Source organism: Canis aureus, chromosome 25 (genome assembly GCF_053574225.1).
Source record: "Canis aureus isolate CA01 chromosome 25, VMU_Caureus_v.1.0, whole genome shotgun sequence".
In the NCBI taxonomy this organism is placed as follows: Eukaryota; Metazoa; Chordata; class Mammalia; order Carnivora; family Canidae; genus Canis; species Canis aureus.
The window spans coordinates 44,397,881-44,425,802 of record NC_135635.1 but is presented as its reverse complement, the minus strand read 5'-3'; the positions used below and the strand labels follow the sequence as shown (position 1 = coordinate 44,425,802).

The 27,922-nt window shown below is 36.2% G+C and overlaps 1 protein-coding gene across 21 annotated transcripts in view; it reads right to left on the bottom strand.

Moving 5' to 3' along the window:
• Positions 1-27,922, bottom strand: part of ERC1 (ELKS/RAB6-interacting/CAST family member 1) — a 534,848-nt gene that overhangs the window by 191,481 nt on the left and 315,445 nt on the right. The window lies entirely within an intron of this gene.

The following is a 27,922-nucleotide window of genomic DNA, read 5'->3' as shown; positions in this document are numbered from 1 at the left end:
CAGCTACACAGAAAGACAAAAGCTACTCTTGTCACTCAGGTCTACTTCTCACCCAAATTTATTATCACAGATTCTACCATAAAGATAAGCTAGTTACTGTGCAAAATCTAAGGCTGTTATTTACATGTGCAAAGAGAAAATGTAAACATTTGAGTATCATATAAGTTTATTAGAATTGATATATATATTTTAAAAGATTCTATTTATTTACTTGAGAGAGAGAGCAAGCAGGAGAGAGAGCACTGAGGGGGAGAAGAGGAAGCAGACTCCCAGCAGAGAAGAGAGCCTGATTCAGAGCTTGATTCCAGGACCCCGAGATCATGACCTGAGCCAAAGGCAGATGCTTAACCAACTGAGCCACCTAGGTGCCTGAAGAACTGATATTTTTCAAAATTGTATGGAGAAGATTATAGTCATTTAATGTTTTTTTTTTTTTTTTTTTTTTTTTTTTTAGGATTTTATTTATTTGAGACAGAGAGCAATGAGAGTGAGAGCACGCACAAGTTGGGAGGAGAGTCAGAGGGAGAAGGAGTAGACTCTCCACTGAGCAGAGAGCCAAATGCGGGGCTCAATCCCAGGACCCTGAGATAATGACCCAAGCTGAAGGTAGATGCTTAACTGACTGAGCCACCCAGGCACCCCAAGTCATTTAATGTTTAATGATAAAAATATATTTTCTTTTTTTCTCCTGTGATCTTAAGACATCATAGAGTAAATGTGTTCAATGTACAATAAAAAATTAAGTACTAAACATTAAACAGATTATGAAAATAAATAATCAAGTAAAAAATAAAGATCCAAATTCTTTTTTTTTTTTAAGATCCAAATTCTTAATTTCATTTGGCTATGTTGAGCTTCTGTACATCTTCAGTTAAACAGCTGTGTCAGTTAGAAGCTAAGTTGAAAGAAACACAATCTCTGTACTCAAGAGTTTATAGTTCAGAGACTGGTAAACTATAACCCAGGAGCCAAATTTATCCTACTGCCTATTTTATGATTATTGTTGGTATTGTTAATTGTAGTAAAATATACAGAAAATTTACCAGTTTAACCATTAAGTGCACAAGTAGGTGGCATTAAGTACATCACAGTGTTATATAACTATCACCACTATTCATTTCTGGAACTTGTTCATAATTTTAAACAGAAATTCTGTACCAGTGAAACAATAACTCACTATTTTTTTTTAAGATTTATTTATTTATGATGAGAGAGAGAGAGAGAGAGAGAGAGAGAGAGGCAGAGTCACAGGCAGAGGGAGAACCAGGATCCATGTAGGAAGCCTGATGTGGGACTCGATTCCGAGACTCCAGGATCACGCCCTGGACCAAAGGCAGGCGCTAAACCGCTGAGCCACCCAGGGATCCCCTAACTCACCATTTCCCACTTGCCCAGTCCCTGGTTAACGTCTAGTCTACTTTCTCTCTACATGAATTTGCCTATTCTATGTACCTCAGTAAGTAGAACTATATAATATTTGTTCTTCTGTGTCCAGCTTCTTTCACTTATCATATGATTGCGAGGTTCATCCATATGGTAGCATATGCCAGAATTTCATTTCTTTTCAAGGCTGAAATATATTGTGTATATACATATACATACCACATTTTGTTCATCTGCTTATTTGCTGATGAATACTTAGGTGCTTCCACCTTTTGGCTATTGTAAATAATGCTACTAAAAACAATGGTGTCCAAATATCTGAGTTCCTGCTTTCAATTCTTTTGGGTACATACGTAGGAGTAAAACTGCTGTGCCACTTGGTTTTGTAAATAAAGCTGTACTGTTACTCAGCCACATGTATTTATTTATGTATTGTCTATGATTGCTCTTATACTGTAGTGACACATTTGAGTAGTTGTAAAAGAGACTATAACATCTTTTCTATCTGGCTCTTTATGGAAAAAAGTTTGCTGTCTCCTTTTATTGTCCGTTACAGTAAGATATGGAAGGGGTGTAGAAGAAGCTAATTTTGTCTTATAAAGTTATGTGGGCTCTATGTGTGTGGGAGGGTGGGTGCAAATGTGCAAGCATGTTATGTGTGTGTACGTGTGAGTATGTGTATTTTGGAGGGGGTAATGGAAAGGGGATCATTAGATCCTAACACTACAACCTTGAAAAAATTATTTATATTTTGTTTTCACACCGAGGTTAGGGTCACATACCAACTAATTTTAATTTAGGCTTTTCAAACTATACTTCAGAGCTTCACTGAGCTTTACATTTTAATGATTATAGGTTAGCTATACTTCCTTATTTTCTCAACACTGTATTCTCCCTTGGCTTCCATAAAATCATGCTTTGCTGGTTTACTACCTAGCTCCTAACATCTCTTCTTTATCTCCTTTGCAGGATGATTTCCCCCTCATCCATGTGTTGAATTCCCTAGTTATCTATGCAGGCCCTCTTCTCATTTTATCTGACTATTCACTCCCTTCTGTTTGAGTTTCAGACCTAAAGATATTCAAATGTATATTGGATAGATCTATTTTATCATCCTGCATCTCAGTGGGTCACACGAACAACCACTTAGTTTCTCAACCCAGACACCCGATAGTCATCCTTAACTCCTCCTACTCTACTTCCTAACTCACCATATAAATTCAGCAACCAATAAATTATGCCTTTTCTATCTTTTAAATATTTCTCAAAAATCTCTTAAAGCTCAGAAGTGCTTTTTTTTTCATAAATGCTACTTTATTTCAGCATCTCAAGAACTCTAGACTACTAGTGTTTTCATGATTAATTTTGTCCCCTACACTTCATTTTCCACAGCAGAATCATATATATGAAATGCAAATATAAATGTCACCTCTATACTCAAAACATTTAATAGCTCTTTATTGCTTCCAGGATAGGATAGTCAGCCTCCAGCATGGTCTCCACTGACCTCCCACAATCTGGTATTCATACCATTTATAGACTCTCTTTCTATATTATACCAGTGGTGGGATCCCTGGGTGGCGCAGCGGTTTGGCGCCTGCCTTTGGCCCAGGGCGCGATCCTGGAGACCTGGGATCGAATCCCACGTCGGGCTCCCGGTGCATGGAGCCTGCTTCTCCCTCTGCCTGTGTCTCTGCCTCTCTCTCTCTCTCTCTCTCTCTGTGACTATCATAAATAAATAAAAATTAAAAAAAAATATATTATACCAGTGGTGATCTGTGTGGTCAATATAAGACAAGATGGTTGAAGTGATTTACATATTGTATTATAAAAAATACTGTAGGTTTTGTCTTCAGCATCCTCTCACCCTGGGATCACTCACTCTATGGGAAGCTAGCTGCCATGCTGCGAACAGCCCTATAGAGAGGCCCATTCTGTGAGGAAGTAAAATCTCCTGCAAATAGCCAGTGAAAAAATGAGGACTCTTCTCAATAGCTAGGTGAGTTAGCCATCCTGGCCATAGCTCTTGAACCCACAATCAACCTTCAGATGACTGCAACCTGAACTGACATCTTAACTACAGTCTCATGAGAGGTCTGGGGTCAGAAGCACACAGATAAGGGGTTCCCAAATTCCTGACCATCAGAAGCTGAGATACTAATTTTTGTTTTAGGTGACTAAATATGGGATAAAACTTGTTATGTAGATATATATAAGTAATAAAAGATAAAGGCTAAATTCCTTACCATGGCACATGAGCTAGGATTATGGTTTTCTCTCTTCCATTATCCATTTTAATTTATGCTTCAATATTACTCAATTACTCACAATTTTCCATGCCTTATCAATTGCTATCCAGCTTTTCTTCCTCTCTTTTTTTAAGATTTCATTTATTAATGAGAGGCACAGAAAGGCAGAGACATAGGAAGAAGGAGAAGCAGGCTCCTCATGGGAAGCCTAATGTGGGACTTGATCCCAGGACCCTGGGATCATGGCCTGGGCTGAAGGCAGATGCTTAACCACTGAGCCACCTAGGCACTTGCTATCCAGCTTTTCTGATATCACAACCTCCTAGAAGCTGTCCCTGTTCATCAATTCCTTAATGACTCATATAATTTGATGACCAGTGCCAGAATTGTGTGCCACTTTTATACATGGCCAATTGCATAGCACAAGCTGAGTTGTAGTTAATATGTGAATGATAGAGTGTGACCACACACACATGGTTTTATGTATACACTCCCATTTTTTATTTTGATCATGCTTTAATATATTTGTTTATACATCCCTCCTAGCATTTGAAATAGGTATTCAATAAGCTCGTATTGAATTAACAGACTTGTGTTAAATTTTCAATATAACCAGATTATATGAACATTTAAAATATGTAATTTTACTGATAAAGGATTAACATCCAAAATATATAAAGAACTCATTAAACTAAATTTTAAAAAATATTTAAAAATGGGCACAAGAGCAAAAAAAAGAGGGGGGGTAGAAGAAAAGATGCTTAACATCACTAACCATCAGGAAAATGCAAATCAAAACCTCACACCTGTCAGAATGGCTACTATCAAAAGACTAGAAATAACAAGTCTTGGTGAGGATGTGGACAAAAGGGAACCCCCATGGATTGTTAGTGGGAATGGAAATTTGGTGCAGCCATTATGGAAAATAGTAATGGAGGGGCGCCTGGGTTGCTCAGTCGGTTAAGTTTCTGACTCATGGTTTCAGCTCAGGTCATGATCACAGGGTCATCGGATCAGGCCCACCCACACTGGGCTCCATGCTCAGTGCAGAGTCTTCTTGAGATTCCCTTTATCCTCTCTTGGCCCCTCCCTCTGCTCATGCTTTCTCTCTCTCTCTAAAAATAAAGAAAATCTTTTTTTTTTTTTTTTTTAAAGATTTTATTTATTCATGAGACACACACACACAGAGAGAGAGAGAGAGAGAGAGGCAGAGACACAGGCAGAGGGAGAAGCAGGCTCCATGCACTGGGAGCCCGACGTGGGACTTGATCCTGGGTCTCCAGGATCACGCCCTGGGCCAAAGGCAGGCGCTAAACCGCTGCGCCACCCAGGGATCCCTTCCCCTAAATTAAAAACAGAACTACCATATGACCCAGCAATTCCACTTTTAGGCATTTATCCATAGAAAATGAAAACATTAATTCCAAAAGACACATGCACTCCTATGTTTCTCACAGTATTATTTACAACAGTCATGATACAGAAGCAACCTAAGTATCCATGAATAGATGAATGGCTAAAGAAAATATACACAATGGGAAATGTATACAATGTGATATTATTACCCAGCCATTAAACAAAAAAGAAGAGGAATCTTGTCATTTGCAACATGGATGGACAAGATGGACAACAGGGTACTATGTTAAGTGAAATAAATCAGACAGAGATGAACAAATACCTTATGACTTCACTTACATGTGAAATCTGAAAAACAAAACAAATGAACAAACAGAAGCAGACTCATAAATATACAGAACTGATGGTTGTCAACACAGGTGGGTGGCGGATGAAATAGAAAGAGGGAATTAAAAGGTACAGCATTCCAGTTTTAAAGTAAGTAACACACAGAGATATAATGTACAGCATACAGTCAACAATATTGTAACAACTACCTGTGGTAATATAAGGTAACCAGACTTCCTGTGGTGACCATTTCATAATGTATACAAATACTGATTCACTATGTTGTACATCTGAAACCAATATTGTATATCAATTATTCTGATAAAAAATATACAACTTTAAAAAACAAGAATTGTGCAGAACCAATAATTAGAATTCTCATCTATTTTTAATTATTCTAACTACAGACCAAAACTTTTTATCCTAGAAAAGAAATAGCCTACAGAGATATGGAGAATGTATCTTAGGTAATCCATATCCAAAACAAAACAAAAATTTTGTTGTTGTTAAAAGAACTAAACATGTAGATTTCAGGTCCTTAGTTTATTTTTTTTTTATTTTTTTATTTTTTAAAAGATTTTATTTATTTATGCATTAGAGACACACACACAGAGAGGCAGAGACACAGGCAGAGGGAGAATCAGGCTCCATGCAGGGAGCCCGACACGGGACTTGATCCCAGGACTCCAGGATCACGCCCCGGGCCAAAGGCAGGCGCCAAACCACTGAGCCACCCAGGGATCCCCAGGTCCTGAGTTTAGATCAGTGTTTCCTAATCTTTTTCAGATCATGGAATGAACACAAGGAAGTGATATTTGTTTTCATTTTTTTAAAGATTGTATTTATTTATTCATGAGAGGCAGAGAGAGAGGCAGAGACACAGGCAGAGGGAGAAGCAGGCTCCCCTTGGGGAGCCCACTGTGGGACTTGATCCCTGAACTCCAGGATCATGCCACGCCCTGAGCCAAAAGCAGAGCTCAACTGCTGAGCCATCCAGGCATCCCAAGGAAGTGATATTTGTTCAGAAAACTGAGATAATAAAATGAGGCTGCTCTTGGCCCACACCTGACACAGCAGTCTGTTGTAGCACCCTGCTTAAATTGTATTCTTTTTAAAAACACTTTAATTGAAGTACAGTTGATATATTATGTTTCAGGTATACAACATATTGATTTTGACAATTCTATACATCACTCAATGCTCACCAAGATAAGTGTAGTCATCATACAATGTTATTGCACTATTACTGGTGATATTCCCTATGCTGGACTTTTCATCTCCATGATTTATTTTATAACAAGAAGTCTGTACTTCTTATTCTCTTTCACCTATTTTGCCCTTCTCCCTACCACCCATCCCTCTGGCAACCATCAGTTTGTTCTCTGTATTTATGAATCTGTTTCTATTCGTTTATTCATTTTTTTCTTTAGATTCCACATTAAATGAGATCATATAGATTGCCTTTAAATTAAATTTTAAATTAAAGTTAAATTTTAGGCAATTTTGCCTAAAGGTGACAGATCTCAGAATGTCTTCTCCAATACTTAGAAGAAATACATAAAACACTGTAAAAGCCTGCAAAATATTCACTTGCAGGAACCAAATAAGACAAAGGACAAAACCTTAATTTGAGGTGCAGATAAGGAAATGAAAACAAAAATGCTGGTGTGGAATGGAGGAATTCTTAACTATGGCCAGAAACAATACCAAAGTTGGAAGTGAGGTTACAAAATGGTGAGGATTCTGAGTAATAACCCCAAATTTGGAGAAAATAAGATTGAAGTGTGAATTGACAGCTCACAAAATGAAAGTGAGGAGAAATATTTATGTACAGAAGCCTCAGGGCAAAAAGAAATGAGGGGGATAAGAGTTATTATCTGAGGGTCATTAAAGAATTTCACAAATGATCTGAACCCTACTCATTCCTACCAGGATGAACATTTTATCAAATTTCAGAACACAAAAATAATGAGCCCAGGTTCTACAACAAAGACTGCATGGCTCTACTTGAGTACTGTCCCTTCTCCTTACCTCCCTCAGACTATAGAAAAACAGACCAAAATCATTTCAGCCCTACACTACTGTCTAAAAGGAGGAAGAAACCAGGTTTCAGTTAAGGTGGGAGTAGGAAAGATATCAGAGAATATTCATTCATTCTACATTAGAAGAAACACATCTGAGAATTTTATAATCAGCTAAGTAGTTCTTCAAGTATAATGGCAAAATGAACATCAGACATGCAAAAGTAAAAAAATGAAAAGAATTCAATACCCATTAATCTTTCCTGAAAAAGCCAATTAAAGATAAATTTTAAGAAGTGCTTGGGTAGCTCAGTCCTTCAAGCTGTTGCCTTTAGATCAGGTCATGATCTCATTAGGGAGTCTGCTTCTCCCTCTCCCTCTACCCCTCCCCACCGCTCATCCTCGTGTGTGCATGTTCTCTCTTACAAATGAATAAAATCTTTAAAAAAATTAAAAATTAAAAAAAGGTAACATTCAATAAACAAAAAAGAAACAAAGCAAAGAATTCAGGAAAGTAAAGAGAAAATGTAATAAAGGACAATGATAAGCACTGAATTTAAATGTAGAACCTAGACTAAGTAAATTTGAGAATTATAGTTAAAAAATAAAATGTAAATGATACAAACCTCAGCAAAGCTGTGATGACAAAAATGTCTTTAAATATTGGTAAAAAGTGTTAATTTCTAATTTTTTAGAGCAAAGGGTGAATTAACACTGATAGAATATTGTTGAAAAACATGACCCTAATCTCATTAATCTTTTTTCTTATCCTTGAGAGGAAGTCTTGGAATTTCTTCTCCTGTACAGTAAAGAAATATTCAGTTTAAATTCCATTTGATTTGTTCATGGCTAAAATTAAAAAGAGAGGAAACAACAAATGATGGCAATGATGTGAAGAAAGGGGAACCCTCTTGTACTGTTGGTGGGAATGCAAGCTGGTACAGTCACTCTGGAAAATAGTGTGGGGGTTTCTCAAGAAGCTAAAAATAGAGGCACCCTATGACCCAGCAATTGCACAACTGGGTATTTACCCCCAGGATACAGATGTAGTGAAACGACGGTATACCTGCACCCCAATGTTCATAGTAGCCCTGTCCACAATAGCTCAACTGCAGAAGGACCAAAATGTCCTTCAACAGATGAATGGATAAAGAAGATGTGGTATACATATAAAGTGGAATATTGGGATCCCTGGGTGGCGCAGCGGTTTGGCGCCTGCCTTTGGCCCAGGGCGCGATCCTGGAGACCCGGGATCGAATCCCACATCGGGCTCCCGGTGCATGGAGCCTGCTTCTCCCTCTGCCTGTGTCTCTGCCTCTCTCTCTGTGACTATCATAAACAAACAAACAAAAAAAAAGTGGAATATTACTCAACCTTCAGAAAGGATGAATACCTATCTTTACATCGACATGGATGGAACTAGAGGGTATGATGCTGAGTGAAATAAGTCAATCGGAGAAAGACAATTATTATATGGTTTCAGTCATATGTGGAATATAAGAAATAGTGAAAGGGACCGTAAGGGAGGAGGGGAAAATGAGTGAGGAAAAATAAGAGGAAGACAAACCATAAGAGACTCCTGACTCTGGGAAACAAAGGGTTGTAGAGGGGGGGTGGGGGAATAGGGTAACTGGGTGATGGGCATTAAGGAAGGCACATGAGGGGATGAGCAGTAGATATTATACTGTATGTTGGCAAAGTGAATTTAAATAAAAAGACTTTAAAAATTCCATTTGTTCATTCTGTTAAAATCAAGTAAAATTAAATTAAATTTTTACTCAAAATGGCATGCTGTTATGAGTGAATTATCTACCCCCTATTTTCCCTTTTGTATATGTGCACAGAAAAATGACAGGAATCAATACTGACTCCAAATGATTATTTCCTAAGCACTTAACTTTTGAGCTTTTTTTTTTTTATTCTGCTTTTATTGCTTAAATTTTTAAAGATTTATTTATTTATTTTAGAGAGAAAGAGACCGTGTGTGTGTGGGGGGGGCAGGGGAGACAGGAACAGAGACAGAATCTCAAGTAGACTCTCCACTGAGAGCCCAATGTGGGGCTTGATCCCAGGATTCTGAGATCATGACCTGGGCCAAATCCAAGAGTTAGATGCTTAACTGATGACTGAGCTACCAGGTCCCCCTATTTTTTTAAAGTTTTAAAAAGAAAAGTATAACAAATAGATAAAGACTTCTGACTTGAGCTGTATTATCAGACATAAGAGCATGTGCTTTGGACTTCAAAGTTGCCATATACTTACTACCTGTGTGACCTGAGAACAGGTGATTTCTTGAATTTCATTTTTCTTATATATATAGTGGTAGTGCAAAGTCTTAAACTTCCCAAGATTGAGACATAAATAATATACCTCATTACAGCTGTGAATCTGGCACATGGAAAGTACTTAACAAATACTAATTTTCCTTAGGGAGCTCAGGTTTTGAGAACAGAAATAGAAAGAAGAAATTCAATTATACCCTGGGTTTTATATTTCCTCTCCAATTATATATTAAACCTCTAGTCAAGAGTCCTTTAGTCATGAGTCTTACCTCCCTAGATTCGTGTGGCTAACTAAGTTCTGTTTGCTTTGTTAACAACATGACTAAAATGCAGTGTAAAGGGGTTTCACAATATAAACTATTGTGTAGTTCTAGAATCTCTTCCTGCTGAGAAATCAGTATCTTCTTGACTCAATGCAAAAATATTATATTTAAAGCATATTAAACATCTCTTTTCCCCATTGAGATGCTGACAGGATCTATTGCCAACTGAAAGTAAGGTCATGATTAGCAAAGAAAAACAACATGGGAATGATCAGTGATCTTAAAAAAAAAATAGAAAGAAGTAAAATAACTCTCCACAAAGTGGACACTACCCTGCCTTCAGTTCTATAAAACTACAGTTACATGCTTTGTTTATAAGGAAAATGTTTTTACAATGAAATCCGTAATTTAAAAGATAAGCCTCAGGATACAGTTTATTTAAATTAGCATGTAGGGAAGCCTTATTTAATAAGGGAAGCCCAGCACTACCAATTATATAGGTGCTGATCTTTACAGGACTGCAGAGAATGAAGTAAAAGCATCTGAGAACTGAGTTAAGAAGGGAAAGAGTGAAGAAGATGCATAACACAGATGTTCTGAGAGCATAGGAAGGGTAAGTCACTGGTTGTTAAAGTGATGAGTTGACAGTAACCACATAACTTCCTAAAAATGACCCAATATCAATACCAACAGAACTAAACTCCAAAGTTACAATCTGCTTCGAGGAAGAGACGTGTAGTTTTTACCCTAGGTACAGTATTTCTTTTCTTTTCTTTTCTTTTCTTTTTTTTTTTTTCTCTTTTTCTTTTCAGTATTTCTGATGTAGTTAAGAACAACCTTTTAAATTAAAAGCACCATGATGACTGCACGGGATACTTTCATGCCAAAATGATGAGAAGCAGAATTCTGAAACTGTAAAATACAAAGACTGATATCAAAGCTGCTATAATTTAAATGTCCCATGAAATATTTTAAAATCAGTGATCCAGGTAAAAGGGGAAAAACTAGTTTAACAAATGGTGCTTTCTTTTGGAGTGATGGAATCTGTAACAGAAAAAAATGGTCATTTGCTTATAAAGCTTACTTGCACAGAGCTCTGTTGATCCCATGTTGCCTACTTGGGAAATCCCCAGGGGAGCTATAAAGTCTGTTGTAAATCCTGGTGCTACTACTCTTGTCTGTCAAAACAGGGACATTTTCTTAATAAACATTTCAAAGCTCCCTACCATCAGGATTGACTAGTTTAGGGGCTGGAAGGAGGTGTAGACAGCATGAGTGACAGGCAAAAAAGACAGATTACATATATATTGATATTTATTTCATTCAAGTTCTAAGAGTATGCTTAATTCTTAAATTTACTCTAAATTCCCTTCTGGATACATCTAATGGATTCTTTACTGGTCTTGTGATCTAGTCTCTCAATTGTTAACAGAGCCAGCATTATCTTCCTGAATATGGATCGGATCATGTCACTTTCCTGTTCCCTATACCTACAGAATAAAAATTTTAATTAGCAGCATAGCATCAGAGATCCTTCTAGCTTTATCCTTCAGAATTCACCTAGAATATTATTAGTTCCAACAATACTAAATTTCAGGTAGTTTCTCAAATATACCTTAATATTTCACACCATTATGACTTTTCATATTTCATTTTCTCTACTAAGAATACTTCCAATGCTTTCTTGTCTTAGTTCTTTTCTTCTTCTTCTTAGTTCTTTGTAAGAAATAGCGAAAGGGTCTATGACGCCTACCTTAATTCCAGGTAGACTTGGGTGCCTCCCACTCTTAAGCTCCCATTGAATCCTGTTCATATCTCCATTATATCTACCATTACAATACATTATGATTTCTTGTTTTCCATGGCTTTCATCTATGAATTTTCCCAAAAGACCAGTAACGGGCACAAACTGCTTAACATTTAGTGAAATATAAAAAGTTCTTATAAATATTTTTCCAAAGTTCCAAATTTTGAATATCCATTCTGTGATTCAGAAATAAACTTGTCAACAGAATTACCTAAAGTATGCCAAACTAATCTCAAAGTCTCAAATTCCTGGCCTATAAAAGAAATAAGTCCTGTCATACATATGCTACAACATGGATGAATCTTGAGGATACTATGCTAAGTGACATACGCCAATCACAAAAACCCAAATACTGTAAGATTCCACTTACATTTACCTAAAGTAGTCAAATTCATAGAAACAGAAAGTAGAATGGTAGTTACCAGGGGCAGAGGGGAAAGGGTAAAGAATAAATGTTTAATGCAAGATAAAGATCTGGAGATCAGTTTTACAGCAGTGTAAAATACATAACACTAGGGAACTATACATTTAAAAACTTGTTGAAATGGTAAATTTAATGTCTGTGGTTTTATCTCTAAAAAAAAAATCCTTGAGTTAATAAGAAAACTGCAAGTTAAAACATAATGACTATGATTAAGTCTGCTTTAGCAGTGCTTGATATATAGTAGACATTCAAATAGTTTTAATCATTGGATATGTTAAATAACTAATTTCTCTAGCAGGTAATGTGTATTTCTGGGATATAGTTTATGTCTCTGCGAATCTTCATTCAACCTCCAAATTGTGTCTGGTATTTTGTATAGTACAGAATGAACAGAATTTCAAGGGAAAATAGGAATGTTATTATCTAATGCTTTAAACCATTATGTATTTGTTCCTCTGGAAGAACAGTAAACACGGAGATGCAGTAAAGTGACAACATACTACTTACAGTTAAAATATTAGGAAATGAAAAACACCATATTCTTAACAAAAGGGGGCCAGAAAAATAATTTATGCAATATCATTTACAGGAATATTATGTTACCATTGAAAATAATGATAAAGATCAGTATTGGTTGATTTTAAAAGATTTGCATACTTTTTTTTTTTTTTTTGGTAAAGATTTTATTTATTTATCCACAAGAGACAGAAAGAGAGAGAGACACAGAGAGAGACATAGGCAAAGGGAAAAGCAGGTGCCCTACAAGGAGCCCAATGTGGGACTTGATCCCGGATCCCAGGATCACGCCCTGAGGCGAAGGCAGACACTCAACTGCTGAGCCACTCAGGCATCCCAAAATATTTTCATACTTATTGCTAAACTGGAAAATTCTTTTTCTTGAAGATACAGAGAATGAAGTCTGACCAGTTATATAATGACTAGTTAGCTCTAATGAGGATTGCAAGTGATTTTCATTTCCTTTAAAAATATTTATCACTGAATTTAAATATATCAGCACTCTTTTATAAGGAGAAAAATTAATAGCATTATAGTTATCATGTTGTACATTACATCCCCAATACTTACCAATTTTATAACTGGAAGTTTGTACCTTCTGAATTATCTTAACCCAACCCAATTTCCCATTCCCCATCTTTGGAAACCACATATTTTATTTCTTTTCCATGAGTTTGGTCTTTTTAGATTTAACATGTAAGTGAAATCATAGAGTTTATGTCTAGCTCTGACTTAGTATAATGCTCTCAGGCTCCATTTATGTTGTTACAAATGACAGAATTTCCATATTTTTTATGGCTGAATAACATTCCATTGTGTATATCTAATATGTTTTCTTCATCTATTCATCTATTCTGTCGATGGACACTTAGGTTGTTTCTATGTCTTGGCTACAGAAAATAATATCACAATGAACATGGAGGTGCAGATATTTTTGAGATAGTGACTTTGGTTTTTTTTTTTTCAGATATATACCCAGACATTAAATTGCTAGATGATATAGTAGGTTCTATTTTTAATTTTTTGAGGAACTCCATACTGTTTTCGATAGTGCCTATATCACTTTGCATTCCTAATAACAGTGCACAAGACTTTCCTTTTCTCCACATCCTCCCCACCACTTGCTATTTCTTGTCCTTTTGATGAAAGCCATTCTCATAGGCAGGAGGTGACTGCTATCTTATTTGTGGTCTTGATGTGCATTTTTCTGATGATTAGTGATGCTAAGCACCTTTTCATATAAGTGTTGGCTGTTTGGATATCTTTTTTGGAACAATGCCTATTCAGATCCTGTGCCCATTTTTTTTTTTTTTAAGATTTTATCTATTCATGAGAGACGGGGAGAGAGAGAGAGAGAGAGAGAGAGAGAGAGAGAGGCAGAGACACAGGCAGAGGGAGAAGCAGGCTCCATGCAGGGAGCCTGACATGGGACTCGATCCCAGGTCCCCAGGATCAGGCCCTGGGCTGAAGGCGGCGCTAAACCACTGAGCCACCCGGGCTGCCCCATTTTTTTTTTTGTTTTTTTTTAAGATTCTGTTTATTTTTGAGAGTGGGTGTGTGCACACAAGCAGTGGGTAGGGGCAGAGGGAGAGGGAGAAGCAGACTTCCTGTTGAGCACGGAGCTGGATATGGGGCTTGATCTCAGGACCCTAGGATCATGACCTGAGCCAAAGGTAAATGCTTAATGGACTGAGCCACCCAGGCACCCCCAGGTGCCCATTTTTAATTGGATTATCCGGGGAGTTCTTTTGCAATTAAATTGTAGGAGTTCTTTATATATTTTAGAAATTAACATACTATCAGATATATGATTTGCAAATATTTTCTCTCATTCCATGGGTTGTTTTTCATTTTACTTAGACTTTCCTCTGCCGTACAAAAGCTTTTCAGTTTGATATAGTCCTATTTATTGATTTCTGCTTTTGTTTCCTTTGCTTTTATTATCAAATTCAAAAAAACATCTTGAAGACTGACATTAAAGAGCTTACACCTGTTATCTACCCAGGAGTTTTCATGGTTTCAGGTTTTATGTTTAAGTCTTTAATCTATTTTGATCTGAGTTTTGTGTATGGTAAATGATAGTGGTCCAGTGTTCTCAAAACCATTTGTTAATTATACTTTCCCACTGAATATTTTTGACTCTTTTGTCATAAATTAATTGACTGTATATGTGTAGGTTTATATATGGGCTCTCAGTTCTGTTCCACTAATACATATGTCTTTTTGTATGCCTATACCATACTGTTTTACCACAGCTTTGTAATATCATCTGAAATCAAGGAATGTGATACTTCCAGCTCTGTTCTTCTTTCTCAGGATTGCTTTGGCTATTCAGGGTCTTTTGGGATTCCATACAAATTTTAGGATTTTTTTCTGCTTCTGTATAAAATGTCATCAGAATATTGGTAGGGATTACACTGATGTATAGATTGCTTTGGATAGTATGGACATTTAACAACATTAATTCTTCCAATCTATGAACAAAGGATATCTTTTAATGTATTTATGTTTTCTTCAATTTCATTCATAAATGTCTGGTAGTTTACACTGTAGAGATTTTTCACCTCCTTGGTTAAATTTATTCTTAACTATTTTATTGTCTAGATGCTATTGCAAATGTGATTATTTCTTTTTCAGAAAACTCACTGTTAGTGACAGAAATGCAACTAATTTTATATGTTGATTTTCCATCTTGCAACTTTACTGAATTCACTGATTAGATCTAACAGGCTTCTGGTGGTATTTTTAGGATTTTCTATATATAAAACTATATTTCTACTAATAAAGACTCTTTTACTTCATCCTTTCTGATGTCTTTAATTTCTATTTCTTGTCTAATTGTTTGGGCTAGGATTTTCAGTACTATGTTGAATAGAAAGGAGAGGACTTCTTAAAGTTGATTTTGTTGGGTGACTTAAAAGCTTCATGAACTTGGATATCCAAATCTCTCAACAGATTTGGGAAGTCCTTTTTTAATTTCATTTCATAGACTTTCTGTCCCCTTCTCATTCTCTTCTCCTTCTGGAACTCCAACAATTCATAAATTGGTCCTTTTGTTAGTATCACTTATCATCACTTAGACTTTCTTTTTCCTGTGTTCTCCTCTGACTGGATAATTTCAAAGTTCCTGTCTTCATTCTCACTGATTCCTTCTTCAGCTTGATCAAGTCGGCTACTGAGGCATTTTTAATTTACTTCACTGAATTCTTCAGCACCAGAGTTTCTGTTTCGTTCCACTTCACAATGTCTATCTCATCATGAAACTTTTTGTTTTAGTCACACAGTGTTTTCAGGGTTTTGTTGAATTGTCTTTCTGTGTTTTCTTGCATTTTTCTTGTTCATTGAATTTCCTTAAAATAGTTATTTGGAACTCATTAAAGTATAAATTGTAGATTCCCATGTTTTGGGGGTTTGATAATTGGAAGATTATGATCCTGTGGTGGTGTCATGTTTCTTTGATTTCTGGTGTTCCTTTGAATTTTGTGTTGTCTTCACATTTGAAGTAGGAGCCACAACCCACTCCAGGATGTCCAAATTCATATTCTGTTTGCTCCAATAGAGTGCTGCATCCTCTGTGCACCTAGAGTTTCACAAAGGCTTTCTTCTTTGTTGGTGACTGTCTAAGTAAGTGTTCCCCAGAGGTTCACAGACCTCAGTCAAGAGCTGATTTATGGATCACTTCAGTGTCCACAGACAGGAACAAGGTCTGTCTCCCTACTATATGTTGCACGGGTGGGCACAATTCTTGCCATTCTTCCCGTGGTGTATAGTGGGAAATCCCACAGTTCCCACAAAGGCACTTCTGTTTGCATATGGATGCCAAGTATTTATTGTTAGGAGTATGTGGGAAGGACTAAAATGAGAAACATCTTATATAGCCACAAAGCTGACATCACTTCCCTGTCTTTCCACTCCACCCCTCTCCCACTTTAAGAACTGAAAAAAATTATAGAGAGATGTAAGAAATTGCTTCCCTCAGTATAAATATGGTTTACTATATTTTTATTTATCTCCATGCCATTTGTTTTGCTTTTCAGTGAAGTTGAGTGCCTTAGGCTGTCCTACTTCAATCATTATATTACATCTCATTTCAATAATTTATATTACCTATTTGGTCTCTGACTACATCGGAATTTGCTTCTATAGGTGTACAAGATTGAAAAACCAGAGCAAACAGCTAAGGTGGAATCCTCCTACTTAAGTCGACTTAACAGCACACTCCTCACATTCATGTAGTTTCTTTAAAATTTAGAGTTGTCTCATAAATTCAAAAACATGACACCTTGGTGGGAGAGGACTAGTTCCAGTACAGCATTTTGCTAAGCTCATAAGTCTTTCTGATTTTACCCACCTTAGATATGCCAAATAAATGTCTGAGCATTTGAGTGTAAATTAGAAACCTTAGAACCTAAGTAGGGGTCACCACTGTGGCCACTGCAGAAATGTGAGCCACCCAAGGCACAGCACCATATCAAAACAGGAGTATCCCTAGAACTAAGCAGGATCAACTATTCAAGCCAAAAACAAATGAGTCATTCTTGATCTCTGTTTCCTTAACCTCAATATTTAATCCATGAGAATGCCAAAAGCTCAACCTACAAAGTATATTCTAGATGTGTAAGCTTTAAAACCATTAATTGGACCAGGGCAATACCTCTTTAAGTACTTCAAAGGCTTCATACTTCATTTAGAATAAAACTCAAACTCCTTTAAAGTCTTAAATGACCTGGGTCTTTTCAACCTCTTTGGGCACATTTCCTATGAATCTCTTCTTTTATTATACTCAAAGGTGTCTTTTTTTCTATTTTCCTATTTTTTTTTTCTATTTTCCAAGCTCAATTCTGCCTCAGAGACTCTGTATTCGCACTCTCTTCTGCCAGGAATGCTCTTATCCTAGATATTCACATGGTTAATTTTCAATATTAAGGAGATAAATTCAAGAAAGACCTAAAAGATGGTTCAATATCTGCAAATCAATCGATGCAATACATCACATTATAAAAGGAAAGATAAGAACCATATAATCATTTCAATAGAGGCAGAAAAAGCATTTAACAAAGTACAATATCCATTCATGATAAAAACCCTCAACAGGGGATCCCTGGGTAGCTCAGCGGTTTAGCGCCTGCCTTCAGCCCAAGGCGTGATCCTGGAGACCTGGGATCGAGTCCCGCATCGGGCTCCCTGCATGGAGCCTGCTTCTCCCTCTGCCTGTGTCTCTGCCTCTCTCTCTGTGTGTCTCTCATAAATAAATAAAATCTAAAAAAAACCCAAAAAACCCTCAACAAAGTAGCTTTAGAGGAAACACACCTCAATGTAATAAAGGACATATAGGAAAAATCCACAGCTAATATCCTCAATGGGGAAAAACTGAGAGCGTTTCCTCTATGGTCAGGAAATAATAGGGATGTCCACTCTCACTACTTCTATTCCACATGGTACTCGAAGTCCTAGCCATAGCAATCAGATTAAAAAAGAAATAAAAGGCATTCAAATTGGCAAGGAAGTGAAACACTGACTATTTGCAAATGACATGATACTGTATATAGAAAATCTGGAAGACACCACCCAAAAATTGCTAGAACTAATCAACAAATTCAGGAAAGTTGCAGGATATAAAATCAATGTACAGAAATCTGTTGCATTTCTATATACCAATAGTGAAGCAGGAGAAAGAGAAATTAGGCAATCAATTCCATTTACAATTGCACCAAAATCAGTAAAATACCTAGGGATAAACCTAATTAAAGGGATGGAATACCTGTACTCTGAAAAACTGCAAAACACTGGTGAAAGAAATTATAGGTGACGCAAAGAAATGCAAAGACATTCCATGCTCATGGATTAGAGGAACAAATATTGTTAAAATGTCTATACTACCCAAAGCAATCCCTATCAAAATACAAAGAGCAGTTTCCATAGACCAAGAAGAAGCAATCCTAAAATTTGTACAGGACCAAAAAAGACCCTCAATAGCCAAAGCAAATCAAAGAAAAAGAAAATCAAAATAAAGTAAAGCTGGAGGCATCACAATTCTGGATTTCAAGTTATATTACAAAGTTGTAATATCAAAACAGTATGGTACTGGCACAAAAACAGACACACAGATCAACGGAACAGAATAGAAAACCTAGACATTAACCCATAAGTATATGGTCAATTAATCTTCAACAAGGCAGGAAAGAATATGCAATGGGAAAAAGACTATCTCTTCAATAAATGGTGTTGGGAAAACTGGACAGCAACATGCAAAAGAATGAAACTGAATCACTTTCTTATGGTATACACAAAAACGAATTCAAAATGGATTAAAAACCTCAATGTGAGACCTGAAACTACAGAAATCCTTGAAAAGCGCACAAGCAGCAACTCTTTTCTAGATACATCTCCCGAGGGAAGGGAAATAAAATAAACTACTGGGACTACATTAAAAAAAAAAAGTTTCTACACAGTGAAGGAAAAAAAAAACTAAAAGGCAACTTATGGAATGGGAAAAGGTATCTGCAAATGACATATCTGTTAAAGGGTTAGTATCCAAAATATATATATAACTTTAAAAACTCAACACACACAAAACAGAATAATCTAAAAATGGGCAGACCTGGATAGAAACTTTTCCAAAGAAGACATAGAGATGGCCAACAGATACATGAAAAGATGCTCAACACCACTTATCATAAAGGAAATGGAAATCAAAACTATAATGAGATATCACCTCACATTTCTCAGAATAGCTAAAATCAACAGTATAAGAAAAATAGGCTTTGGAGAGGACATAGAGAAAGGGGAACCCTCTTGTACTGTTAATGGGAATGCAAATTGGTGCAGTCATTCTGGAAAAAAGTATGGAGGCCCTCAAAAAGTTAAAAATACAGAACACTACTATGATCCAGCAATTGCACTACTAGGTATTTAGACAAAGTACACAAAAATATTAATTCAAAGGGATACGTGAGCCCTGATGTTAACAGCAGCAGTGTCAATAGCAAAATTATAAAAACAGCCCAAGTGTCCACTGACTGATGAATGGATAAAGAATACATGATGTATACACACAACCACACACACACACAATTAAGGATCATCAGATACATGTGATAAACCTCTAAAATGAGAGAGGGCCAATTGGGTGGCTTAGTTGTTAAGCATCCAATTCTCACTTTTGGCTCAAGTCACGATCTCACAGATTAGGCGATTGAGCCCTGTGTGGGGCTCCACACTTAGCAGGGAGTCTGCTTGAGATTTTCTCCCTCCGCTCTACCCCTCCCCAACCCTGCCGCTGGCATGTGCATGTATTCTCTCAAATAATACATAAATCTTAAAAAAATAAGATGAGAAATTTTTAAATCTTAATAATTGAGGTAGAAGGAAAAACAATTCAGAAAACAAAAAAAAATGTTTTTAAAAAGATCTAATTTTCTCAGAGAAATTCAAGAAGATATAAAAGCTACAAAACAAGATTTAAGAGGTCATGAAAAAGAACATTCAGAATATGAGAAAGTTAGAATCTCATTACCAAAATAAAAAAATTCAGAAGGACTGAAGATAAAGTCAAGAAAATAACCCCAGAGCTGGAGGAAAGAAAGAAGTTAAAAATGTAAAAGAAACTGAAGATTAATCTAGTGAGATCGTAAATCCAACTATTAGAGATTTTAGAAGGTAAGACCAATGAAATGGAGAAAAGAAAATGATCAAAGAACTAATTCTAGAATTTTTCTGAGCTTAAACAAAGGGGGAAAGAGAGACAATATATTCCTAAACCCAGGAGTCTTCATAAAAAGACTCTGGTCAAGATGTTTTAGTAAATTCATGTTTTGAGGCATATAATGTACAGCAGTGACAGAGCACTCTAAAAAGCTACAGCTGGGATTAAATACAATCTAAACATATTTGTGGATCAGAATGGAACACAAGTATAAAGTCAGATGCAGGGCTGGATACAGAGCCTGCCTGTAATTTGGATCAGCAAGTAAACTGGGGTGGTTAGAATTTGACTTTCAAAGAATGATGAGACTAAAAGCAGTTTATAAGATATATAAGCTCATTACTTAAAACTAGAAGCCAAATTTCCCTACCTTTATCCTTCCCAATAATTAATTGCTCTCTAGGATTAGGGCACAGAGAATCAGGAAGATAGCCTCAAGAACAGAAACAGAAACAAGGCATTTACTGGCTCTACGGGTTGATCTTTGTAAAAGCTTCAGTATCATGGTGGGTCAGAAACTACCATTAAACTGAAAATATTCATGGTACCACTATTTTTAAGTGCTCTTAACTAAAAAAATCTGTGTCTCCATCAACAATACAGAAATTATTAGATAGATAAATGCTAAATAAATAAGTGATGTAGTCACATGTAATACAAATAGCACAAGACTGAAAGAAAATGTATTAAGTGGAACAAAAACAAAGTGCAAGAACCCAGACACAGTATTTACTTTATAACTCCATTTAATGTAATTAAAAAACAGGTAAAATCAATATATGCTTTTAGAAGTCAGAATTCTGGTTACTGAAAGGAGGGGAACTCAAAGATGGCTTCTGAAGATAGTTATTACTGTATTTCTTAAACTAGGATCAACTTACAATACATTTTTCAGTTTCTGAAAATGTAGTGAACTGAACAAAATACATTCTCCTGTAAGTGTGGTGTACTTGAGTAAAGAACTTAACAAATAAGTTACTGAAATTAAAAAGAAAAACTAAACAAGTGTGAGACTTACCACTGAACATAGTTGAAGACAGTAAATAAATTGGAAGATAGTATCAGGAACTCAGAACACAGAAAAGACAGATAAGGAGATAAAGACAGAGAAATTAAGAGATATGGAAGAAAGATTTGAGAGACTTTAGTATAGGTCTACCAGGAGTTGCAAAAGAAAACAACTCTAGAGAGACTGGGGATAGGATACTTGAAGAGGTAATTGTTGCTAATTTCTCTAAAATAGGGGGAAAAATGAGTTTTCAACTTTAAAGCACTGCTGCATATCTTGTATAAAATGAATAAAAATAAAAGTTCTACTGTAAACATTTAGGAGCTCAAGCTAAAGGGGAAAAAAACAGGGAGAAGAATAGAGGTACTGACAAACTCATTTTGCATAGTAGCTCATCAGAGAGCCTATGAGACATTGACAGAACAGCAATTACAGTTTTAAATGTATGATTCAAAGTCACAAGTAACAAACAGGAGTTCTGGGAGAGTGAGGGAAGGCAAGGAGCAGTTTAAGTGAGCTAAATCTTAACCTGTGTAGCAAAGAGTCAATTAAAAAAAAAAAAAAAAAAAAAACCAGTATTGAGGCTAGAGTAATGAAGAAACTTCAAAAAGAAAAAATAATGTACTATAGGAGGTGGAACCGAAAGCAGGAAAGATAGTAATGTTGCCTTTCTTTTTAAGTCCTTTTGTACTATTTGATTTCGCACCATGGTCATGTAGTATGTTAATTATATATCTCACAAAATAGGATAACAGAAAATGTTGGGCCTATAAAAAGTGAAGTTGCTGTTCCTAGCTACATAATAGAGGATGCTGATTCTCAGTCATTAAACAAAAGATATTACTTAAAATTTTAGCATTAAGTCCCCTGCTGCTGGCTCTAGGATTTAAATATCCCCATCTCAGAAACATGCACCCCTATGTTTAGAGCAGCATTATTTACAGTAGCCAAATTATGAAAGCAGCCTAAGTGTCTATCGATAGATGAATGGATAAAGAAGATGTGATACACACACATACTCTTATTATTCAGCCATAGAAAAGAATGAAGTCTTGGCATTTGCAAGAATGTGGATGGAGCTAGAGTGTACAATGCTAAGTGAAACAAGTCAGAGAAAAACAAATACCATGTAATTTCACTCACATATGGAATTTAAGAAACAAAACAAGTGAGCAAAGGGAAAAAGGGAAAGACAAACCAAGAGACTGACTCTTAACTATAGAGAACAAACTGATGTTACCAGAGGGGAGGTCAGCGGCAGGAGGCGGGGGTGAGGGGGGTGGGGGTGGGGAGATGAGTGAAATGGATGATGGGGTTTAAGGAGTGTGATTGTCATGATGAGCACCAGGTGATTAAAATAAAAACTTAAAAAAAAATTACATATAGGGATGTCTCGGTGGCTCAGCAGCTGAACGTCTGCCTTCGGCTCAGGGTGTGATCCTGGAGTCCTGGGATCGAGTCCTGCATCGGGCTCCCTGCATGGAGCCTGCTTCTCCTTCTGCCTATGTCTCTCTCTCTCTCTCTCTCTCTCTCTCTCTGTCTCTTGTGAATAATAAGTAAATAGAATCTTTAAAAAATTTACATATACAAAGAGACAGAGTAAAACACAGTTTACATAAAATTTCAATACTTGGTATCTGTTGTAATCTTGCTACTAAACAGTGACTGCTGGATTAAATGTAATAGATATTAAGGCAAAAGACAAGAATTAGGACCTTGGGGTTGGAGGAAGCAGAAAAAGGTATCAAACTAGGTTTTCCAGAAATGGCTGACATCCAAACTGAGTCTTAATGGAAAAAGAGTGTTAAGTAGGCCAAACAAGGGTACATTAACATTTAGAAAAGGACAGAAGCATATGGAAAGACAGGGAAAAGGGAGCTTAATATACTAAAGAACAGCAATATCCACTAGAACTTTTACATCATGTTAGAAACGTTCTTTATCTGTGCTGTCCAATATAGGAGTTGAGGAATAGATTTTAAATTTTTATTTAGTCTAATTAATTCAGTTTTGGGGGTGGGGGAGAACAACAAGAGAGGGTGAGAGAAAATCTCAAGCAGGCTCCATGCCCAGTGAGGAGCCCAACATAGGGTTTGATCCCATGACCCTGAGACCATCATCTGAGTAGAAATCAAGAGTCAGACACTTAACTGACTGAGCCCCCAGGTACCCCCAGTTTTAATTAATTTAAACAGCCAAGTCTAGAGGCACCTGACTGGCTCAGTTGGTAGAGTGGGCAACTCTTGGTTGTGAATTCAAGCCCCATGTTGGGCGTAGAGCTTACTTAGAAATAAGTAACTAAATAAAAAAGTAAGATAAGGGACACCTGGGTGGATCAGCAGTTGAGCGTCTGCCTTTGGTTCAGGGTGTGATCCTGGAGTCCCAGGATCGAGTTTCACATCAAGCTCCCTCCATGGAGCCTGCCTCTCTCTCTCTCCATGTCTCTCATGAATAAATAAATAAAATCTTAAAAAAAAAAAAAGGTAAATAAATGAAATGTGAGGATATTTAAAAATAAATATGGGGTACCTGGACAGCTCAGTAGTTGAGTGTCTGCCTTTGGCTCAGGTTGTGATCCCAGGGTCCTAGGATTGAGTCCTGTATCAGGTTTTCTCTATATGTCTCTCATGAATAAATAAATAAAATCTGGGCAGCCTGGGTGGCTCAGAGGTTTAGCGCCACCTTCACCCAGGGTGTGATCCTGGAGACCTGGGATCGAGTCCCACATCAGGCTCCCTGCATAGAGCCTGCTTCTCCCTCTGCCTGTGTCTGTGCCTCTCTCTCTGTGTCTCTCATGAATCAATAAATAAAATCTTAAAAAAATTAAATAAAATCTTAAAAATAAATAAATAACCATGTCTAGAAATTGAAAAAGAATGGCAAAAATAAGGAACATGATATGAAGAAAGGACAATGTGAAAGGCTGAGATATGAGCACAAGGCAGATAATGAAGGGCCCAGCATGTGTTGCCACATTGTTAATTTTTATTTATTTATTTTTTAAAGATTTTATTTATTTATTCATGAGAGACAGAGAGGCAGAGGCACAGGTAGAGGGACAAGCAGGCTCCCTGCAGGGAGCCTGATGTGGGACTGGATCCCGGCACTCCGGGATCATGCCCTGAGCCAAAAGCAGACACTCAACCGCTAAGCCACACAGGCATCCCTGTTAATTTTTATCTTGAAAGTCAGAATGAAACATGTGAGGCCTCTAAGTAGTCAAGAGACAGGATTAGCTTTATACTGAAAAAAGAGCACTGAAGCTGCAAGTGGCATACAGAACAAATAAGGAAAGAATAAAGACACATGGGTAGAAAACCTGCAGAAACAGTGGAGAAAGAACAAGAAGATAAGTTTATGCAGAAGTTGACCTAAGAAGTATGGGATGGTTTTGAGTGATATAATACAATTAAATATAAATAATGATTAAATAGAGACATAGCTTCATCATTTTGAGAAGAGTACAGATTTCTGGCTTGAAAAACTGAATGAATTAAACATTCACTGAGACAGAAAAAACAAAAATAAATAAGTAGCTCCATCTCAGCTTTTATAATTTGTTTCCAGTGGGAATTGTTAAACTATTCTCCAGTCTCTTTAAAGGAGAAACCAAGCATACCAGAAAATTGAGGTCAAAAGTCTTGGGAGCTTTTAGCTTAAATCACTGTTGACTATTCCCTTTCCTTCAGAGTCCACATATCCCTTTGTCATTAAATCTTCTGTTCATTCTACCTCCTCAAATTTTCTTCATTGTCTAACCCTAATTCATTATTTCTTCCCTGGATTACTTTAATGTCTCTTTTTAGTACCTTAATTATTCACATTTTCCCATTCCTAAATCAGGTAAGATTTATAAGAGTAGCATTAGGTGACAAAAGGAAACCAAAGTTTCAGATCTGTTCCTTCCCATTAGTATATTAGTATAACTGGCAAAATTACTCACTTTATTAGAGCCTCAGTCTCCTCAATTATATGAGTACATTGAAGACAACTTTCTCACAGGCAGCTGAGAGGCTTTCATAAATTAACCCAGTATGTATTCAGAATACGTGAAACAATCTAATAATAATTTTATTATTGGTGGTGGTGTATTTATTGTAACTTTCTGTATATCAAATAGGATTGCATTCACAGAAGGCGATCATTAAATATTTGTGTGACGTGCAGTTGGTTTGGTTTAGGCTGTTATAAAATTACTTTTGAGATATTAGATGTATATAGAGAAATTGAAAAATACAACTTTTTCTAAGATTTAATAAAAGCTACCTTTTAAAGAGACATCTATTCATTTGTCAAATGAACTCTTTAGGACTCCAAGAATGAAAAAGATGAGAGCCCTCCTTTCTTCCTTGAGAACAGAGACTGTGTCTTACAGTTATACTGCCAGGATGTAAAACAGCTCCTAACATAGCTTCAGGATGCTTATAATTTAATAGAAAAGAAAACATGCACACAGATCATTTCGACTGGTGGTAGAAAATGACAAGCAGTTAAGAGAAGTTCAGATTAAACTCAGAGAAAGTGGTGACTATTCCCTGCTGTGATAACAAACTGACAGAGAAAGACGGGGGAAGAGATAAAAAAAAAAAAAAAAAAAGAAAAACAGAAGGAGAGAAGTTAGGAAGGGAAGAAATGAGATGAAAGTGAGGTACAAGGGCCAGGGAACAGTGAACAGAAGGAAAGGGCCAGATAAAGAATCTTGAATAATATGCTAAGGAGCCTGAATTTTATCATGAAAACAATGAATAACCTTTGGAAAATTTGAAGGGGAAATGACATGGTCATATATGTGTTTTAAAAAGTATTAATCAGGAAGAAATAGAATAAAAAGACTAGCAAAGGACAAAACTAGCCAGAGGGTCAATTATTTAAGATAGTGTTGCAAAAAGAAAAAATGCTACAAGGAGAAAATATGTTGCAGAGATATAATTCTAAAGATGAGTAAGATGTGATTGAAAATGCTGTGGTGGTGGTGGGGGGGGGGGACAAGAGAAAGTAAGCCATTAGTAATTATTTACTGGTTTCTGCCTTGACCAACTGAGTAAATGGATCACATCTATTACTTAGATATAGTGGTATAAAAAGGGTTTTGTTTTTGATTCCGAAGTAATCTCTACACCCAACATGGCTCAAACTCAGAACCCTGATATCAAGTCACACTTGGATTCTTAACCTAAAACATTTCCTTATATGCAGTTTCTATTAAAACTCACGGGAGAGTTTTTGCTCTATATCTAAATTTCATTTACAAAGATTTCACATTTGAAATTTTTCACATTTCAAACACAAAGAATTATGGCACCTAGTCAGGCCTAAGTTCTTTTTGCATATAATCTTTCTGGTTTTGATAAAAAAAAGTTTTAACAAAGTTCAACGTGGAAACAGTATTATCATGCAGGATCAAAACTTAGTTTGCATCCTTTTTGGTCATAGATTAATTGCTCTTCTGCTTCAAAGGCAATATATTAAAAAATATATTACTCCTTTTGTTAGGAGTACTTTCAGTTTTATAGATTCAGGATTATCCTAAGGCTGTCTAGAAGTTTTCAGCTGATGATTAGGTAATTTAGGTGGAATAATGGATTTAACGCAGTTAGTTCTTCAATCTAATTTGTCAGGCCAAGGACTGTTAGGGCAGACTCTGACTTACCCCTTAACTAATAGGCTTTGAGTAAAATGTCTTGCTTCTAACCTTGTTTCACTTTGCCATAGGTTACAGATCAGTATAGTGAGGCTCTTTCTACCTTACTTTCATAAAATAAGGATTCATAGCACATATATAAAATAGTCTGAAATTCTTTAAGAAATCAGAATGCATTTTCAGGACTACTAACACCATACTAACTTTGGCTCATTTTCTCAAAAAAAAAAAAAAAAAAAAAAGTTTTCCATCATAAATATCAAAATAGAAGAGTGATGGTTTTGTATTGCAAGCAGGTCCCTGAAAATGATAAGGTTTATTTGACTTCAGTATGTATATTACAAAATTAAAAAAAATATCAAATTGAAGTAACTGTGTCCTGTGGTAACAATTAATAACCAAAAAAAGAAATAAGACACAAAGAAGCAAGCAGGCATGGGGAAGTGAAGAGCAATCAGTAGACAAATTATTCCATATCTTTTGTTATGAAAAAGGTTAAGAGATAAGATATACTGATGAAAGAAGAAATGCTGAGTCAAAATTGTTATCCTTAGATTATTCTTTAATGTCTACATATTTTTGTTTATTCTTTTTTTTCTCAAGAAAAAGGGATAAGTGATTGGTAAGGTCAAGTATCAGAATAGCAATCTTTAAAAATCAAATCTGAAAAGTAAATGGAATGAAGAAAGTTAAAATTATAATATTCTTTTTACTGAATTAACTTCCTCAACTTAGGTCCTTCTAATGTTAAATTTATAGAATTCTGTGAAACGTGCCTTCATCCATATGCTTACAATAAAATCAGTTGTCTTGGCTTCTGAGGGTTGTTTTCCTATGGCAGAAAATGCTAGTTAAAAAGAATAAGAAACAAAGCCAAACTGAGGGGTTATTGGACAAGATCAGCAATTTTGACCAAACCTCCAGACATAATCAGTTGGC